The sequence below is a fragment of the Ptychodera flava genome, unplaced genomic scaffold (assembly GCF_041260155.1).
Source record: "Ptychodera flava strain L36383 unplaced genomic scaffold, AS_Pfla_20210202 Scaffold_100__1_contigs__length_311780_pilon, whole genome shotgun sequence".
Classification (NCBI taxonomy): Eukaryota; Metazoa; Hemichordata; class Enteropneusta; family Ptychoderidae; genus Ptychodera; species Ptychodera flava.
Window position 1 is genome coordinate 151,726 of NW_027248282.1, and position 20,559 is coordinate 172,284.

The 20,559-nt window shown below is 39.8% G+C and overlaps 2 long non-coding RNA genes across 2 annotated transcripts; one reads left to right on the forward strand and one right to left on the reverse strand.

Moving 5' to 3' along the window:
* Positions 1 to 244: 244 nt before the first annotated feature.
* On the reverse strand, positions 245 to 2,383 carry LOC139126564 (uncharacterized). The gene is made up of 3 exons (XR_011550640.1): positions 2,248 to 2,383; positions 453 to 648; positions 245 to 353 (listed from the first exon to the last, which is right to left on the reverse strand). It is a non-coding gene; the product is annotated as an uncharacterized lncRNA (long non-coding RNA).
* Positions 2,384 to 4,790: 2,407 nt separating this feature from the next.
* On the forward strand, positions 4,791 to 6,428 carry LOC139126560 (uncharacterized). The gene is made up of 3 exons (XR_011550636.1): positions 4,791 to 4,947; positions 5,526 to 5,582; positions 6,208 to 6,428. It is a non-coding gene; the product is annotated as an uncharacterized lncRNA (long non-coding RNA).
* Positions 6,429 to 20,559: the final 14,131 nt, after the last annotated feature.

Consider the following 20,559-nt stretch of genomic DNA (forward strand, 5'->3'; position numbering starts at 1 on the left):
GACAAATGAATTGAGGTTCTGAATTAGAGATTCATGTGAAAAAAATTAACATTTTTATGTGATGACATGAAACAAGAAGATTTTTGAAAATAACATTAACCTTGATTCTTTCCTTATGACTTTGAGTTGAAAAATGCTACATTCGTCCATACCAAGAAATGTTATTTATGAAATGTTTTAATTATTTGAATATTTAAATAAACAAGTTTTACTTACGCAGGGCACTCACAAGAGGATGACATGATATTTTCTTCTAAAATTATCCAGATCTTATAAACAGCTCGCTGTTCTGTTTCCCTGACACAAACTCCCCTGACATATGTGAAATTATCATTGTGCTTGCTAAGCTGTACCTAGAAATAACCAAACGTTTTCAACATATTGTAAAACAGATAATAGAATAAATTAAAATTATCATTTTTTTTAAATTCACAAAAAAGAAATCAACCTACTTTATTAACATGACCATCATTATGCAACTTCCAACCATCAGATGACTTATATTTATTAACCATTGATTTTGACCATCCATTGCTGAGTAGATAGACTATCACTTGTGGAAGTTCAACATCTGGTAAAAAATTGAGGTCATCTTTCCACTCTCTTACACTATCTGGGTTGACCAACAATCTGCCATCAGTAGTAGTTCTTTCAAATTGAAAATAAAACAAGAACAAAATTATTAGGTGCAATATCAAGGATGCTGTATTTGCTGTTGTCATATTTTTTTCCAAATTGGAATAATGCAAATTGGAAATCTAGTTGATGAAGTTCATTATTATAAAGGGACAATGGCTGTCATATTTATTCACAGTACATTTCATAGCATGGGTTGAATGTCACAAACCTCTATACAATTTCATGAAATTGACTGATGTTGATTTAAAATATACAAAAGATATCATCTGGTTGCATCAATTAGTCCCAAGTAATTTATACGACAGAAATTAAAAAAAACCTATCATTTGCACATATACCCATTTTAATTTAGTGATAAAATATCAACGACAAACCACCCTCTATTTTCATTATCATAATTCCAACTTCTCCTCCAATCATATCAAAGGTCGTTTAGTGTACTTATGATATTGTGAACTTTGCTCTTTGCTTTGCGGCGACGTTTGCAGCAGATCCAGTACATATCTTTCCTGCGGATCGATCCGTAGCCATACCACTCCCTTTGCTAGTTGTGTTGCCACTCCCCCAAAAACAACAGCAAAGGGAGTGGTATGGGCTACGGATCCGCAGCAATACATATCCGAGCTCCGAGTTTAATAGGGTCACGAACAGACAACCGACTTCTATTGCACCTAGTATTTGTGTGACATGATACAACACACAGACACACTGCGAAAAACGTTAACAACGCGCTGACGCCGATTGCCTCACGTTACGAGATGCAGTGCGTGCCGAGATTTGCGTACAGCTAGCTAGCTGCCGTTGAAATCTTTGTTATTACGTTGTTTGTCCGAGCGTCATTTTACTAGATCAGCCAATTGATGATACATTTCAAGAACACGGTCGCTCCTGTGTTCAGACCAAATACTTCCAGCGGTACAGTTACATAGTTTCGGTGTTGTTTCGTCTGCCTTGGCTTATCATGGTAGTACTAGTAGCAATTGGTCTACTGCAAGACATATAAATAGATGGTGTTGTTGTCGTACTGTGTCATTTTGGATAAGATCTATTATTTTGCGCCTTCGGTGACGCGGCTGTCAAAATCCATGATATTGCTTACGTCTTTACTCAGGCTACTAGTATTTCCCAAATCCTGCTGAGCGACAATTTCCCCCCCCCCCACCCCCACCCCCTTCCCGTAAAAAAACCGAATGCTCCATACCGCACGGCCAAAAACGACTTGACGTTTCGTGCACTCGACAAACATTTTCCAAAGCAATCGGATACATCCTCAAAGTCGCAAAATATGTGAATCGGCCCAAAGCAACTCCCCTTTGGATGCCACTAAAAAGCTTTCCGCGCTCATTTTGGAACACGCAAACGAACGAAATAACAACAGAGCAAGACGCTCACTGACGCGGATTTGGCGAAATTTGCTGATAATACGCTAAAAATCCCATGTTCAACTCCTTTGAAACAACATGTCACCCAATTCAATCGATAATTTAGTTTCTTCAAGCATTAAAAAGCTTAAGTTTCGATTTTTGTGTGAAAACGCCATTCTAGAAAGTACTTTCAGTAAAAATTACGATACAATTTCAACACGGTAAAAAAAAATAGATCACAAACCTTCTCCTTTTCAGAACACTCTCCCGACAAAAGTCATCACGCTCGAGTGGTACTTTCCTCTCCTCTGCTGTCTTACATAAGTCTTCTAACTCCTGTTTTCTGTAATTTGTTGTGCTCACTCCCCGATCTCTCAAATACTTCTTCAATTCAACGACTGTTTCGGCCGTGTCCTTGAAGCCATTGTTCGAAATGTTACGCAATCTGTTGTTCTACCTTGTTCCGTTGGTAAGTCTAATACGCATGCGCATTTTCAGAATCTCGCGAGAGTTCACAATTCGAAAATCAGGGAATTAGACTGATCAGGTTTGAGGGGCATGAAGTGTGGCATGACCAAAATCCCCAGTCAGAAGATAGTCGTATCCCCTATTTGCTGTGATCAATGCTGCAGAGTCAGATACAATGATTAAAAAGGAGATACTTCCTATTCTAAAAATAACTGAGACATTGTCAGAGTCTGGTCTAAAAGGCATAACATACGGTAAGCTGAGTGCACGGCACTGGGCGGAAACCGAAGTAGAGGCAGAACCGGAAGTTGGCGACGCGTTAGGATTGTACATGCATTTCGTTGACTCTGCATATGCGGCTTGTTTGTATTTTGAGATTTCGCCGTCCAGTGCCATGAGTAGGTGCTGGTGTAGAGGCCCTGTAGTAAAATAGAGTTGGAATCGTCGGTCATATGATAATGCCAGTGGTGTAGTGGGTTAAGTGCATGAGTATGGAGAATGTCCACTGCCTTGAAATAGTGTTTAACTTCATGTAAGCGCGATAGTGAGTCAGCAAGATTATTTTTAGTGTTGACGTATCTTGCTTAATATAAAAATTTGAAAGAGCCGAAAGCCAGAACAGTTCGCGGAGCCAGGTCATGGCTGTAATATTGCGGAACGTGCCGGACTTGATTATATGTAATCTTGGTAGTATTGTCCGTATATACTACGATGTGGCGCTGGTCCCTAAGTGATGCCACCGCTTGCGTGCGAGTAGTATTGTGTAGAGTTCTTGCAAGTTGATATGCGCGTCTGCAATTGTTGGGTGTTCCGTTGACCATCGCGTAAATGCCCACTCCTCCCGTAGTGAAGATCTGTTGGGCCAACGGTGTCTCCTCGATGAAGAATGCCGTACCATTGAACGTTTTGCTCAGATTTGCCCACCAGCTGATGTCGGCTCGCGCTTGCTTGTTCAGGCGTATATGGTGTGATTGATGTGAAACAGAGTAAGTCAAATCGATGAGACATGGCAGGAGGTGTGCGACCGCCGCGGATAACTCGTGCTGCCCAGTTGAGTTTGCCGACTAGTTGTTGAAGCTCGCGTTTGGTTTACAGCCATTTGGGCAGCAAGCATGTAAGGAGATTGCTGAGGTCCTGCAGTTTGCTGCTGTCTAAGGAAAATGTCCGGTTGTGCGTATTTATTTCAATGCCGAGGAACGTGAGGCATTTGGTGGGTGCGATCACTTTCTCCCAGTTAATAGTGAAGCGAGTTATTGTAACAGTTGTAGTAAGCTTGAAATGTTTGCTCACATTCCAGTTTGGAGTCCACAATTATTAGGAAATCGTCGAGGTACACTATCACAACTTGGTATCCTTTGTTGCGCATCATTCTAGTGATACTCCTGGTAATGCAAGTGAAAATTTCTGGGCTTTTGCTGTCCCGAACGGCAGTCTCGTGTCAACCATGTAGGTCCTTGATTGATTCCCTGTGAAGCGGTAAAGGAGACCGGTAGCATGCTGAGAGTCGGAAATATTGGTACATGTCGGTAAGCAGATTTTTAAGTCAACTTTGGCTAGAAAGGCGCCCGGTTTGCAAGCTGAGACGGCGTTATCTATAGTTTCGTATTTGCAGGGAGTGGTCGACGCGTATGGTTTCACGCTTTTATCGACGGGCTGGCTGCAGTCGTGGATGAGTCGGACTTTTTTTTTGAGTCTTTCTTAGGTATGACGCCTAGGCTGCTAACGATTCGTGGTTGTTTCGCGGTAATTCTGAAGTTACCAGCGGTGATTTTTGTGGCAATCTGTTGCTCGACCGCATCGCCATAAGCCGGATCGGTGCAGGAGGCATAGTTGGACCTTTGGACTTTATGGAGGGGTGTGCCAGGGCCGATGATGTCGGAGCCATAGTCAATGCTGTGCAAAAGGAAGTCGCAGTCAATGTCGTCCTGTAGTTCATTTTCCGATGTTGTCAGGCAGTCAGTCAGAGGGCTAGCTACCATATGCTATGCTTTGCTGTTGGAACGCTCGAGGGTCAAAGCTAGGGAGGCCCAAGTAGTGGAGGCAAAAATGGTGAATTTTAAGATCAAATAAAATAAATGTTAGTGTAATTTGAGTTTTTTTCTTTCTTTATTCTAAAAATATATATACTTTTGATTATTTTGCCAAAATTTTAATGAATAAATTGCGTTGGAAGTGCATTTTTGCGCATCCGAACATGCCAGAAATCACGATTTCACTCCCACTTACGCGATCTGAAAATTCCTTTGTCAAGCAAGGACGCCCTCATCGGTCAACTTTTAATACATTTCTGAAAGTAGCCGTTCAGCTGATGACGTACGCTGTAGAAGGGCTTTTTGGATTGGCTATCAGAAGTCGTAGCGCAGCGATAAATTCACCGCTATAAGCCAATCATTGGTCATTTTAGATGGTACTTAGTCTCATCATGCACATGGCCTGAGTAATAGCGGAGATATCGTGAAACTTGTCGGCGGTCGAGGTCAGTAATGTTTACGTAGTTTTAGACGCATTTCTAGCTGACATAATGGAGTTATATCGATGATTACTATCCTTGGTGGTAAAATATAGCTATTTGTGTACCTCTTTCTCAGGTTTTATGACATTTAAGGCAAAAATGTTCGTGCGCTTGCCATTAAATGAGAGGTTGGCAGGTACTCGCCGTGAGCGGTACAAGCCAAAATGGCGTCCGTCACCAAGTCTGTCACTGATTCAACGGGGAGTTACGTATAACTCCGTGAAGTACGTAGAATTTCCCACAGTAGATGATTGTCGTTTAACTAACAGTGTTTGTGAAGGTTTCGAGATAGTTATATAAGTAATTTTAGTGGTAGTGTATACGATTGTTATGATCTGTACGTAGCTTATACTGCATGTACACACGGTGATGTACACAATACACTGTGGAATCATCGAATACTTTTTTAGTTTGTACGCTCAGAAATTTATTTAAAGTAGCTTGTGTTAGACGTATCAGACACATATATGTGGTAGTATTTTAAGTTTTAAAACATATATTTTTTATATATTTGACGATAGTCGTTTCCTCTTTTATTTTAGTGTTCTGTTAATGTTATTTACTATGCCAGGAGAGGAGTAAACACAGCTGTTGTTTAAGTAAGTTTACCAACGTTACTTTTATTTTTGTTCCTATATGTTATTCAAAATGTACATAATATAATCAAACTGCTGTAGTGGCATAGTCGCTAACTGAACAATTTTCCATGTTTTTTTTTATCCTAAAGATAAGTTTAAATGTTTCCTGTGACTTGAAACAACCATGATTGTCACTGGTTTGATAAAGATGTAATATGTAAATAAAACATAGTGTTTATTAAATAAAATGTATTTCATTATTTGAGTAAGACAAATATGTATGTTGTGCTTCTGATACCAATATATTAGAGTGTAAATTTTGACAAGAGTCATATTACCCTCAAATGAATTTATAATTTAGATTATTTTTCATTAGGCATGATAAACAAAACAACATGGTTTGTTAGTGTACATATTGAATTTACGTGAAGGTAGCGACTGAATATGTCTATTATTTTGCAAAATCCACTGTGATTGTTAGGCTTTGAGATATTATATAGTAATCCATTTTGACATGGTTTTCTTTCACTCTCCTGAAGTATTAATATAAAGTAAATATTTTCATTCATGTCATTTCATTTGTTGACTATCTTGTGTCTCACTGAAATTTAGGTTATTAATGTTAGTCATGTTTTTGGTCTTTCAGCTTCTGTTATTTTCCAGGACATACAACATGTTGTGTGCAAGCAGGAAAGCCTCTTAAGAAGGTTGACTTACTTGAGCTAGATTATGCCTGTGATGAGTTCAGTGTGGTTTTACACCGTAGAAAATATGAACTTTTGCTCAGTTGGCTACAGACTTACTCAAACATAGAAACAGCACAGAGGACAGAGTTGCAGCTCAGAGCTATTGTCCAGAGATTGAGATTTAAATCAACAAACTTGTGGCTGATTACAATAAATCACGCTCAACAAGACGCGCTCAGTTCTATTTGAAAAACTTCAATGCTTTCTGGATGAAACGTTTCTGTGGCCACAACATAAAGCAAGTGAACATGATGTCACTGTACGTGATGCTGTAAATAAAAGAGAAGAAAATAAAACGGCAAACTCAAGCATGTCACCACCAACATATGCTGAGGTGATGAGAATGGACCTTGAACATGGAAGGCCTGCTTGCATGATAGGATCCCCACCACCCTACTGTGATGTTACTGATGGTTTTGTTTCCAGCAGTGGAGGCCCAAAGTTTAATACCATTAATAGATCACACCTTCGTAGCGGCTTGAGTTACAGTAATTCACCAGAAAAGCAACAGTTAAAACTTGAAAAACGGAAGTTGGAACATAAACTACATGTAACAAAAAAACGTCTCATAGCAAGTGAGTCTTCACTTACACAATCGAGCAGAGTAATTGGTGTCAGGAGTAAGCATCTACTGAGGGACAGAGATATGGCAATAGAAGCTGTTGAAACAGAAAAACAGAAAGCTGTTGAAGTGAAAGAAAAGGCACAGGAGGAAATCATGAAGTCAAAGGAAAGAGCTAAAAGACAGATGCTGAATATGAAAAGGAAAACTGAAAATCAACTGAGAGATATGCGGCATACTATGGTTGAAATGCGCAAGAAACTACAACAACAGACAGAAGAGAGTGAAATAGTTATTACAGAATACAGAAACAAGATCAGTGGCATGAAAGATAAGGTAGATGTGGCAGTTAAAAGTGTGCTGTAAAGAATTAACTGAAGAAAGAAATCAGTGGAAGGCTGCCACAGAGACCCTTCTTGACTTGGCTGATAGCAGAGAAGAGCAAACACGGTAAATGACAAAGAAAGTACAAAGATACGGTGCTTTGCTGAAGAAGAAGCGTGTCCTGAATTTGAAATTAATGAAAAAAGAGAAACATATAACAAATCTCAAGATGCGTATCGCAGAAGCAATGGATGACATTGAGAATTGTAGAGATGCAGCGGCTGTATTTTTTGATGGCATAATTGCTGAATTAAGTGAACAAATGAAAGAAACGGAAAACGGAGAGACAGAGCTACAGAAGAGATTAATGGAATTGACTTGCTTAGAAACATGAGAGAGAGGTTCCCTCTACAAGACTGAAATAAGACTCACTTACTATCATCTCCTAACATTGGGTGTCAGTGCAAACAACATAGAACCAGTCATTCGTGCAGTGCTGAATAACCTTTCTCCTGTTGACATGAAGAACGTCAAACTACCGAAGAGAACTACTGCTCAACGCATGAGAATAGAGGCTGGTGTTCTTGCAACAGTGAGGGGGCTAGTTGAACTTGATAAAAGGGATGATAAATCTGTGGCTTATTACTCGGATAAAAGTCCAAAAGCACAGCTTGAATGGCTTACTCATAAGTTCACTTTGTCACCAACCCAGGATGAGCGCCTCACAGGATCAAGAACAACTTTCTCTATCGGCATTCGCCCCATAGCAGGTGGTAAGGCTCAAGACACATTAGATGATCTAATCAGCCACATAGACGACTTGCAGAGAATAGCCACAGATCTTGGTATTAAGAACCCTGCAGATGTAGTTTCGCTATGTAACATTAAGGCGAAAATGTCTGACAGAGCGGCCACCGAGACTAAGCTTACCAGTCTTCTGATAGAGGCAAAGACACGTGAACTTGAAAGCAAACTTACGAACTGGCATTCTCTGACCAATGTTGAGAGAGAGAGGATGACCAGAGTGTATGCATTCACTTGTGGTGCACATAAGGTCCATAACACAAGTGAAGCCATGAACAAAGCAGCAATCGACCATTTGTATACAGGTGATGAACTATCTTCTAGAGGACTGATAGGAGCAAAAAAACATATCTATGAGGCAGACAAACTGCTGTGTACAGAAGCGAGAAAGGAATACTCTGAAGGGAAGGATTTCAGAGCATACTGCCTGACGGAAGAAAAAGTGGCTGAATCTGCTTGCGGGCTGTTTAGACCCATCGTTGGATCACGATATCTGGTATATTTTCATTGTTCAATTCCCACATTCATAGGGCAGGAGTTCATACAGACATTCTTAATCAATGAAAGGGAAGCTAAAGGTTCATGGAACAGACTTGAAAAGGCTGTTTATGATGGATATTTTGACGACAGAATTCTTGCTGAAGAACGTACATATGGTATACTCTACACAGAGGTGCTCCTCCCACTACTGACCAAGTGCAAGGTGCTTCAGATCCTTTAGCCATGAATGAGTGTTACACAACTGCTGTGACAAAACTCCGGCAGTGGTCAGAAGAACCCGAACTCATTTTCAATGAAAACGATCATATCTGGCCAGATGTCACATTGCACTATCCAGAGTATATGCAGAAAATCAGAGAGAAGCATCAAACAGATGACTTAGTCATTGAGCTGCTGAAGGTATGTTGCAAAGCTGGTGCACAAAAACTCAAAGACCATGCCACAGAGCATCTTCCAGGTGGCTTGTATGGTGACCCATCTTTGGAGCAACACAAAGCCGCCAGTCTCATACCGACTGCAACAAATGACACTGTGAAAGTGATTTTGGAATGTTAAGTCAGCAGCATAAATTTGCACCGTCGAGTAATCCACTGTCACTTGGAGCTATTGTGATGGCCAAGAGGGACCATAGTGCCGAGTGGGCTATGAAACAAGACAAAGAAGATAGGAAAAAAGTAGTTTCTGCAGCAAGGATGGAGGCAATCAGAGCTATGAAAAAATATGGAACACGTGATAAACAACTGAGCACTATATTCCGACAGAAAGAAGCCCGAAAACAAGTACAGCGAGAAAGGCGGAGAGCTGCTCTGTTGAAAAAGTCTCAGAAGAAAAGTCAGATGAAAGATGCTCTGCAAGATGGACAGTTAATTGACTGTATTTCTGAAATCAAAACAGCGTCTTCAAAAGTCTGTAACATCCAAATACACATGTGGGCACAACTGGAAGAGTTTGGAGTTGAAGTGCATTCCAAGGAAAAGTTAGTTGGTAGAAGTAAAATTACTACTGTAGATAGCAAACGTAAATTGCTGATAGATCTTGTGAAAGCCAACCCATTGATAAATGCATCAATCAAGTGTGCCATGTCCTCAAATGAGTCTTCTTCTTCTGATGACGATGATGATGATGAAGACCTTATTATAGATCTTCAGCCACTTTCAAAATTGCGGGCCCAGATGGATATGCACCACTGATTCAACTAAAATAGCAGCAGTGATGACAATGAACGTACATAACCTCTTATGTAATTACCTGACATGATAACAAGGACAAATCAACATCAATTGTATATCAGAAAAAATATGAGTGAATATGCAGCAATGTGTTGACACTGTCATTGACCTTTACATCCTGGTATTTTTTTGTGTGGCATGACATCCAATTTTTTCCCCTGTAGCCATTGAGAACATTCAAATTTTCCTCTAGGATGAGTTGGAGTACCCATATAAATCAACGGAGCAATTAACATTTCATGATTGAACTCGAAATGGCAACTCATAATGTATCAAAAATTAAACATGAATCTCCTTGAAATGGGACAAGTGTATGAACTGAACTGAACTGAACTGAGAACTACTATTTTTACTTGTATTAAACCCTTTTTGCCTTCAAAATTGGTATTTGGCTGGCTGACAGCTGTTTCACGATGTGCAAAGTTCATATGTTATGCAGTTTGATGTATTTTGACTGGTGAAATTTGTCAGATCATATTTTCTGCATCTTCTCCATAGACTATGCATGCATAACCTTTGACCTCTAGAGCATGTTCAGCGACAAAATATGCCAATACTTACCTTATTTTTGAAAGTGAATACTATTATTAACAATTATTATTTTATGTCATTAAACAAACATATATATACTCTTCCGGAATTTGTTGAAAAGAAATTTTAAAATTGATGTAGTTTCATGTTTTAGACCCCCAAACTTTGGGAAATGACCTATGACCCCAAAACATAATTTGCATATTTTTGCCAAATTTGCATTGATTGACCACATTTTTCGGTTCCATTCATAATTGATATGTCCAATGCAAATAATGTGTGAGTTTCATTGTTCTAGCTGTAAAAATGAAAAATTAGATTTTTTTTCATGAATCACAATAATTATATTGAAAAAAACAGCCAAAACTGGTAATTTTGACCCAAATATACCGATATTTTTGTAGACATTGTGTTTCATAAACTTTGAAATTTTGTCAAAAAAACAATTTTGTGATGAAACAAATAATTTTCATGTATTGCAGTTGTTGCCTTGAGGAAAAACAACATGTCAAAGACAGCCTTTTGGTAGTTTTGTCATTCTCAAATACAATTGAGACATTTTGAAAAATTGTCAACTTTACACCTCTAAAAAAAATTCTGAATGTTATCAAGTTGCATTTTTTCTGTTTTATCTTATGCAATACCATAGATACAAGAAATACTTAAAACATGACAAGATAAATGAAAATATTAAAAATATGTGGCAGTAAATATTGCAATTTATCATATTTTGCCTTTTTTGCTTGGGCCTCCCTATCAAAGCTAACAATAGATACCCAAGGGTAACCTCGTTTCCACGATATCCAACACAGCCTCGAACCCGCCCCATTAAAATTACAATAAACTAGTATTGTTGCATACTAAAGGGGAACAGATTTATGATGTTCAAAGCACTCAATATATTTGGGTTGACATAGATAATAACTTACTCGGAAAGAACACATTAATAAAAGTAAACAAAACAATAAGTTCGAAGGCAAGTATATTATATAAAATTATGCATATCGTCCCTCAACCAATTTTTTTACTACTCTATAATTGTTTCATTTACCGCACATCTCTCATTCGTTAGAAGTTTGGGGGAATACTTACCTATACATCTTACCCAAAAACGAATAGTACATACTCTTACAAACTCCTACAGATGTGAGCACACACCACCATTGTTTCATGAGTTTGAAATTCTTGATGTTTATAAGCAATAACTTATCATACTGTACTTTTTGTTTATGATAACATAAGTAGAAATTTTTCTTCAGAAATTCCTTGTTACTTTTAAAGCATTCAACATCTGTATCCTACTCGGTCCAAAGATAAGGAAAATCTTCTGATCCCTAAATATACCACTAATATAGGACAGTGTTCAATGAAATACTCTGATATTACTCTCTGGAACCAAATCCCAGAAAGTATAAGATCTTTGAGCTCCAAGTCAAAAGTTAAAATAGACCTGAAACGTCATCTCTTGTTTATCTTACAGGTTTCTTCTCTCTCATGTATATTTTCTACGCAAAGTTTGTAATTTATGTACTTATATTGACATAGAATTTATTTCAATATTGTTGAGAGGCCACAGAATATTCAACATGACGCCCTATGGCAAATGATAGATCTAGCGATTGTGAATGGTAGAGGTCTTGACTCGATTAGTATGATACTATTTTCTAGTCCTTACCCAATTTACTCATCCTTAATGTGTCTGTATTTTTTTCTGAGGGGTGGTTGCCGTGGCTTTCGACTGCATGTTGTTAAACAGATAGTCTCTGGCTTGGTGTGTAGGGGAGAGTCGTATCATGTTGACGAGGGCGCGAATTGGACAAAGAGGCCGAGAGGGAGAGGTAGTTCGAGTACGCGCTGACCGCACTGGATTGTTTTGGTGTGTCTGATCGTGAGGATCGCGGACATTCCGAGTATGGCAATGTCGTCTCTACGTAGGTATTTGTGGAGTCCAGTAAAATTTGTGTTTGGAGAAGCAGCGTCGATTTCCTGGCAAATTTGAAGAATGCGAATAGGCAGACGCACCAAAAAGTAGCGTTGAATGGTATGGAAAGGTCCAGCTTGGCGTAGATTGCCTGAAGTATGCACGGTGTGATGGACGTGTGATGGGCAGCTTTGCGCGGGTGGTTTCTCATGGGTGCGGGTGATGCCTCGTCGAAGAACGGTTAGTAGCCAGTTGTTTTCCAGGGGGTTGGGGTAGCCTGCCTCGGTGTTGAGGAGCCGAATGATATTTCAGTAGCCTGGGATGCATGATGGTTTGAGCATGGATGTCCATGGTTTGAGTGTTCTCGCGAGAAAGACTGCATACCGGCAGACTCTAAGCTGAGTGCACGGCACTGGGCGGAAACCGAAGTAGAGGCAGAACCGGAAGTTGGCGACGCGTTAAGAATTGTACATGCATTTCATTGACTCTGCATATGCGGCTTGTTTGTATTTTGAGATTTCGCTGTCCAGTGCCATGAGTAGGTGCTGGTGTAGAGGCCCTGTAGTAAAATAGAGTTGGAATCGTCGGTCATATGATAATGCCAGTGTGTAATGGGTTAAGTGCATGAGTATGGAGAATGTCCACGGCCTTGAAGTAGTGTTTAACTTCATGTAAGCGCGATAGTGAGTCAGCAAGATTATTTTAGTGTTGACGTATCTTGCTTTAATATAAAAATTTGAAAGAGCCGAAAGCCAGAACAGTTCGCGGAGCCAGGTCATGGCTGTAATATTGCGGAACGTGCCGGAGTTGATTATATGCAATCTTGGTAGTATTGTCCGTATATACTACGATGTGGTGCTGGTCCCAGAAGTGATGCCACCGCTTGCATGCTAGTAGTATTGTGTAGAGTTCTTGCAAGTTGATATGTGCGTCTGCAATTGTTGGGTGTTCCGTGGACCATCGCGTAAATGCCCGCTCCTCCCATAGTGAAGATCTGTTGGGGCAACGGTGTCTCCTCGATGAAGAATGCCGTACCATTGAACGTTTTGCTCAGATTTGCCCACCAGCTGATGTCGGCTCGCGCTTGCTTGTTTAGGCGTATGTGGTGTGATTGACGTGAAACAGAGTAGTCAAATCGATGAGACATGGCAGGAGTGTGCGACCGCTGCGGATAACTCGTGCCGCCCAGTTGAGTTTGCCGACTAGTTGTTGAAGCTCGCGTTTGGTTTACAGCCATTTGGCAGCAAGCATGTAAGGAGATTGCTGAGGTCCTGCAGTTTGCTGCTGTCTAAGGAAAATGTCCGGTTGTGCGTATTTATTTCAATGCCGAGGAACGTGAGGCATTTGGTGGGTGCGATCACTTTCTCCCAGTTAATAGTGAAGCCGAGTTGTTGTAACAGTTGTAGTAAGCTTGAAATGTTTGCTCACATTCCAGTTTGGAGTCCACAATTATTAGGAAATCATCGAGGTACACTATCACAACTTGGTATCCTTTGTTGCGCATCATTCTAGTGATACTCCTGGTAATACAAGTGAAAATTTCTGGGCTTTTTGCTGTCCCGAACGGCAGTCTCGTGTCAACCATGTAGGTCCTTGATTGATTCCCCGTGAAGTGGTTAAGGAGACCGGAAGCACGCTGAGAGTCGGAAATATGGTACATGTCGGTAAGCAGATTTTAAGTCAACTTTGGCTAGAAAGGCGCCCGGTTTGCAAGCTGAGACGGCGTTATCTATAGTTTCGTATTTGTAGGGAGTGGTCGACGCGTATGGTTTCACGCTTTTATCGACGGGCTGGCTGCAGTCGTGGATGAGTCAGACTTTATTTTTTGAGTCTTTCTTAGGTATGACGCCTAGGCTGCTAACGATTCGTGGTTGTTTCGCGGTAATTCTGAAGTTACCAGCGGTGATTTTTGTGGGCAATCTGTTGCTCGACCGCATCGCGATAAGCCGGATCGGTGCAGGAGGCATAGTTGGACCTTTGGACTTTATGGAGGGGTGTGCCAGGGCCGATGATGTCGGAGCCATAGTCAATGCTGTGCAAAAGGAAGTTGCAGTCAATATCGTCCTGTAGTTCATTTTCCGATGTTGTCAGGCAGTCAGTCAGAGGGCTAGCTACCATATGCTATGCTTTGCTGTTGGAACGCTCGAGGTCAAAGCTAACAATAGATACCCAAGGGTAACCTCGTTTCCACGATATCCAACACAGCCTCGAACCCGCCCCATTAAAATTACAATAAAACTAGTATTGTCGCACACTAAAGGGAACAGATTTATGATGTTCAAAGCACTCATATATTTGGGTTGACATAGATAATAAACTTACTCGGAAAGAACACATTAATAAAGTAAACAAAACAATAAGTTCGAAGGCAAGTATATTATATAAAATTATGCATATCGTCCCTCAACCAATTTTTTTACTACTCTATAATTGTTTCATTTACGCACATCTCTCCATTCGTTAGAAGTTTGGGGGAATACTTACACCACTTACCTTAAGCCTATACATCTTACCCAAAATGAATAGTACATACTCTTACAAACTCCTACAGATGTGAGCACGCACCACCATTGTTTCATGAGTTTGAAATTCTTGATGTTTATAAGCAATATACTCATCAAACTGTACTTTTTGTTTATTATAACATAAGTGAAAATTTTCCTTCAGAAATTCCTTGTTACTTTTCACACATTTAACATCTGTATCGTACTCGGTCCAAAGATAAGGGAAATCTTCTTATTCCTAAATATACCACTAATATAGGACAGTGTTCAATGAAATACTCTGGTGTTACCCTCTGGAACCAAATCCCAGAAAGTATAAGATCTTTGAGCTCTAAGTCAAAAGTTAAAAGAGACCTGAAACGTCATCTCTTGTTTATCTTACAGGTTTCTTCTCTCTCATGTATATTTTCTACCCAGAGTTTTGTAATTTATATACTTATATTGACATAGAATATAATTCAATATCGTTGAGAGGCCACAGAATATTCAACATGACGCCCTATGGCAAATGATAGCTTCGGCGATTGTGAATGGTAGAGGTCTTGACTCGATTAGTATGATACTATTTTCCAGTCATTACCCAATTTACTCATCCTTAATGTGTCTGTATTTTTTTCTGTTTTTTCTTTTTGTTTTATTGGGAAATAAATATCCTTATCCTTATCTTTATATGCACTTCATGGAGCAGTTGGTACAGACTTATTAAAGTTAGAGGAAAACGATGTAATTTCAAAGTAGACCGCTCTGAATGGGCGAGTCAGGTTGTCATATTACCGAAAGCTAACAAATCTGGAAGAACATGGAGATTTTAAAGTGAGTATTAATCCAGTAGTTGAGAACGAGCAATGTACTCAACCAACTACGGTACACAAGATACGTGTCCGTTAAATTGTCAGGTCAAAGGTATTTTTACGTTTGATTTCACTCATGCATATGATCAATCGTCACTTGATAATGAAAGTCGGAAGTAATTAACCATCAATACTCACAAAGGCCTGTATGCCTTTACTTTGTTATCGTATTGTGTGAAGTCACACAAAGATTTTCTGGAGTAAAGTGGATTGTACATAACAAGGTATTCAGAAATGTGTATGTAAACAAGATGATATTCTCGTTGGGATGATAATGATCATGGGAATCGTTATTCTTCAAAGATCGAGTGATAGTAGTATTTATTTATTATTGTGACCTGCAACTCTCAGGTTGCCAAGCCCAGTGATAACAATCTTCATGTCAATTTGTCGAAATGTGAAATTGTCAAAACAAATACTGTATAATTGGGGTTAGAATACAGTGAAGGATTGAGACCTATCGAATCGTCATTGCAAGCAATAAGCAAGTTCTAATCCCACAGAATGTCGCACAGTTGCGATCATTTCTAGCTGGTGTACAATATTACCATCTGTTTTAATCAAATTTAGCCACAACTTTGCAGCCATACAATGAATTGTTAAAGAAAGGACTTGACTGACAGTGGTCAGAAAAAGGTCAAAAGCATATGAAAACTGTAAAGCAAAGTTAACTAGTTCAACTTTACTTGTACACTATGATCCATATAAGAAGCTAAAGCTAGATTGTGATGCTTCAAGTTATGGTGCGGGAGCTGTTCTCTCACATGTATTTAATATGGTGATAAAAGGCGTTTGCGTGTGCCTCTTGAACGCTAAACCCGAGTGAACGTAACTATGCTCAAACTGTGAGGAAAGCATTGTCACTGATATTAGGAGTTAAGAATTCCATTATTTCCTGTATGGGAGGAATTCACTTTAGTTCGAAATCAGTTATTCTACAGCAGCTGCAAGAATGTAATGATGGGCACTGACTCTGCAGGCATATGACTATGATATAGAGTATTGTAACACACAATCTCATGCAAATTGTGATACGCTGTCAAGACTACCAAGTCCAAGCGCACAAGGTGCGAGGATTGTGTATTTGCTGTTAGTGTAATAGATGAGAGTTTCCCAGTTGTAGCTGATGATATGCTAAGGAAACCAAAGTTAATCCACTTCTTAGTAATGTGTATGATCTTGTATTGAATGGTTGGCCCAGTAATTTTACAAATATGTCGGAGGCATTTAAGCTATTTAGTCGTGGAAGAGATCAATTGTCAACAGAACAAGGGTGTATATTATGGAGTACTCAAGTGGTGAATAAAAAGAAATTTCGTGAAAAGTTGTTAGATGAGCTTCATTGGGAACATCCTGAAGTATGTGCAATGAAAGCACTTGCCCATAGTCATGTATGGTGGCAAAATATTGATGCAGATATTGAAAGTAAAGTGAAAGCATATTCAGTTTGTCAAAGAGTAAGACAAATACCAGCGTACTTACTTTATATTCGTGGGATACGGCCAATGAGACCTTTTTAAAGAGTTCACATTGATTTTGTGAATATAAGAAACTGTATTTCTTAGTTCTTGCTGATTGTCATTCTGCTACATGTAAAACCTGATCATACCATTGATGAGCTGAGATTAATTTTTGCAGAACACGGTCTACCTAGGCAGTTAGTTTTGGACAATGCTCCACAGTTAGAATCTGAAAAAAAGAATGGCATTCGGCATGTAAGCTAGCTCCATATCACCCTGCATCTAATGGTACTGCGGGGAGAGAAGTGAGGCTAGTAAAATAAGCCTTCACTAAACAACTCTTAGCGGAGATGCGTCTTTGTCTCTGAAATATAGAATTGGTAAATTTCTGTTTAAGTGTAGAACTACACCTCACAGTACAACAGGTGTAAGTCCAGCTGAGTTGATGTGTAAACGTCAGTTTCGTACGAGATTGCAATTGGTAAAACCCAGTCTTGCAAAGCGAGTAGAAAAGAAACAAAAAGCACAAAAGAGCAATTTCGTCGACATGAAAACAAGAGGATATTTTGAAATTGGTGACTTTGTAAGAGTGGCAAAATCATAGAGCAGAGGTAAACTCGATAAGTGGTAATTAGGCTCCATGTAAACTATACAATACATAGCACATACACTACTGTGTATTTCCATTTTGATAGCTGTTGCCTGTAGTATTGTTCGTTGCTCAGCTGTCTTTCACACTCTAATATATAATCTTTTTGGGTCTAGATTGCGAGGTAACCTTTAGAGCTGACACTGAAATGATACTACTCAGCAAAGCGACTCTAACCGATTAGAGATAAACGATATAATTCGCCCTTAATATTATGATTAAGTTGAAACTAAATTACGACCAAAACTTGGGTTTCGCCCCTCTTCCACAGGATTCAAAGTGACCTTTGCAGCTTACGCTAAAAATGACGCTACTCAGCAATGCAACTTTGACCGATGAAAGACAAATGATAAATTCGCCACAAACATTATATAAAAAAAACAAATTAAACTAAATTTTAACCAAACCCTGGCTTTTGCCCTCTTCCACTGGCCCATCGAAGTGACCATTTACCTTTTCTCCCAAAAACCACACTACTCAGCATTGCAAAGATACGATACCCAATCACTAAATGGAGAAGTAACAGACAAAACCTCTCGGCCAAATCTCAAATCTCAAAAGACTGATTAAATGACCTAGCTAAATAACAATTCTGATTGCGACCTCTCCACACGTTGTAGAGTTCGTGAAGCACTCATGCTTTTACACCCATTACCATACATCGCACATAAACGTTATGAAAGCAATGAATACATCACATAAAGTGGGTGAAAGACTGATGAGACATGAATGATAAAATTCGCCCTAAGCATTAAAAACAACAACTATATTCTTTCAAAATTTCTTTTGAATGATAAAATTGATAGCAAGTAATATTCTATTAATATTAATATTCTAATTAATTAATATTCTATTAATATTCTAGTAATATTCTATTGGGATAATATACCATGAAGATTCATTTTCGGTAGTGTCTGTCATTTTCAGTCCCTTGTTCAGTCGCAGATCTTTTAGCTCTTGATAAGTTTTTGCGTTAAGAATATCTGAAAATTGTAAACACCTTCACCAATCAAATCAAGAGGATATGGAAGCCTTTAAATGTACTGAAAACATGGGAGACAATGAACTCGAATAATTTAAGTAATGAAATGTAACGAGTTGATTTCTCAGGCTGTGTATTTCCTATTTTGCCTAGGAGTTCTTTTGTGTTATCACTGTATAGCTAGGGAGTCCATGAGGAGAACTTTACAGAGAGTGTTTACGTTGCACGCAATCTGATTAAAATCTGATGTAGAGTGCGGTGACGTCTTCTTATACGTACGCGGTATTCTCTTGCTGTCACTCCTCACTACATCTGACCAACCCTATAGAAGGTCACGTTCAAATCTCACGCACTAAAGCAGCCAATCAGATTGCACATTATGTGATCCATGTAAAACTCTGATCTAATTGTTATTCAAAGCTGTGGCATCAAGTGGCACAACACAACGCACTTTCATATTTCAATCTAGAAATTTGTTGGCCGCTCAGCTTCCCTTGTACACGTTATACTGGAGTGTATAAGTAACAGTAGAGCTGAGCAGCCAAAGTCATTCACTGGGCGCTACTCTCCGTATGTTTATGTCTCAAAAGTAGCCCTGCGTAAGATTCTGTGTGTTCCTGGTGTATCTACGGTCTGAGCTCCCACTACAGCCCTGCTGACTGTGCTGATAGGTGGAATACACAGCAACCGCGGTTCCAATTTGGATCGAGCACAAAAAACTACCTATTCTAACTACTTTTGGCTGAAATCCGATGTATGCCTACCAAAGTCACTCAATCGCTTACTCGCAGATGGCAAAAAAAATGATATAAACCAAAGAGGTCGGCGAGTAGCAAGCTCGGCCAGTGCCAGCGCCGACCAACTAGGCCAGTGGGAGAGGTCAGCCACTTACATGTGATCATATGATGATTGCGTACATTTTCTCTTCACCGTCAACAGATCCTTTTATATGCATGCCTATTTTTTGAGTTATTTTGTTGAACATTCAGAAAACGATGATAAGAAGTTCCACTCTGAAAAACAGTCGGCCTCGGCATTTCTGCAGGTCGCGAGTAGGGCGCGGGCGTACGATCAAGAGCTACAAATTGGCAGTAACATAGCTCTGCATGGCAGGGCTGTGTGTTACCGATGTTACACGCCTCCCACCACATGTGGTCATGCGGCCAGTCTCCTACTGTTTTCTGAAGGCGAGCAGACGACTGAAGCTCAAACCTGCTGCCGAGTCCCCAGGCGGTAGTGGTAGCAGTGATGGCTATGATCTTCCAACTAACCGTTCTAAGAGAAGTCGGGCAAGAAACGTCCCCGTAAGGCGAAGCAAACTCCAGCGAAAAACCCAGTGGTAAGCGTAAACGTAAGACTGACTTTCTCTCGACAACGACGATGATGTTGGGTCACCAGCCACCAGTAGTTCTTCCCGGCTGCTCCAGGAGAGACTACTCCACCTGCAGAGACTACATCTGCTGCTCTGGGAGAGACTACTCCTCCTACAGAGACTACATCTGCTGTTGCTACTGAGACAGTTAGTAACGAGACGCCTGTTGCCATGGGTTCTACCCCAGCTGCTCCAGGAGAGACACCACCTGTTGCCATTGCCATAAGCCCTCATCCTACCACAGGAGAGGTTCCAGTGCCCAGTGGGAAGAGGTTGAGTCCTCGTCATCAGCAGATCCTTTGAGCCTGCACCTGCCATAGTTTTGTGTGGGCTGATGTCCCCGCCAAAAAAAAATCGTGCGCAGAGTTTGTTATTGTGCGATGTCCAGTAAACTGACTAGAAAATTTTTGAGATCAACATGACCTACAATGATGACCTCTGGTTATATGCAAATGACTTGTACAGATTTTTAAGTTTTGACAAAATTGCAAACTTAGTAATCAAGCATTGAAAGTGACTACTGATGACGCGACATGTATTGATATTTATCAGGCAATATTGG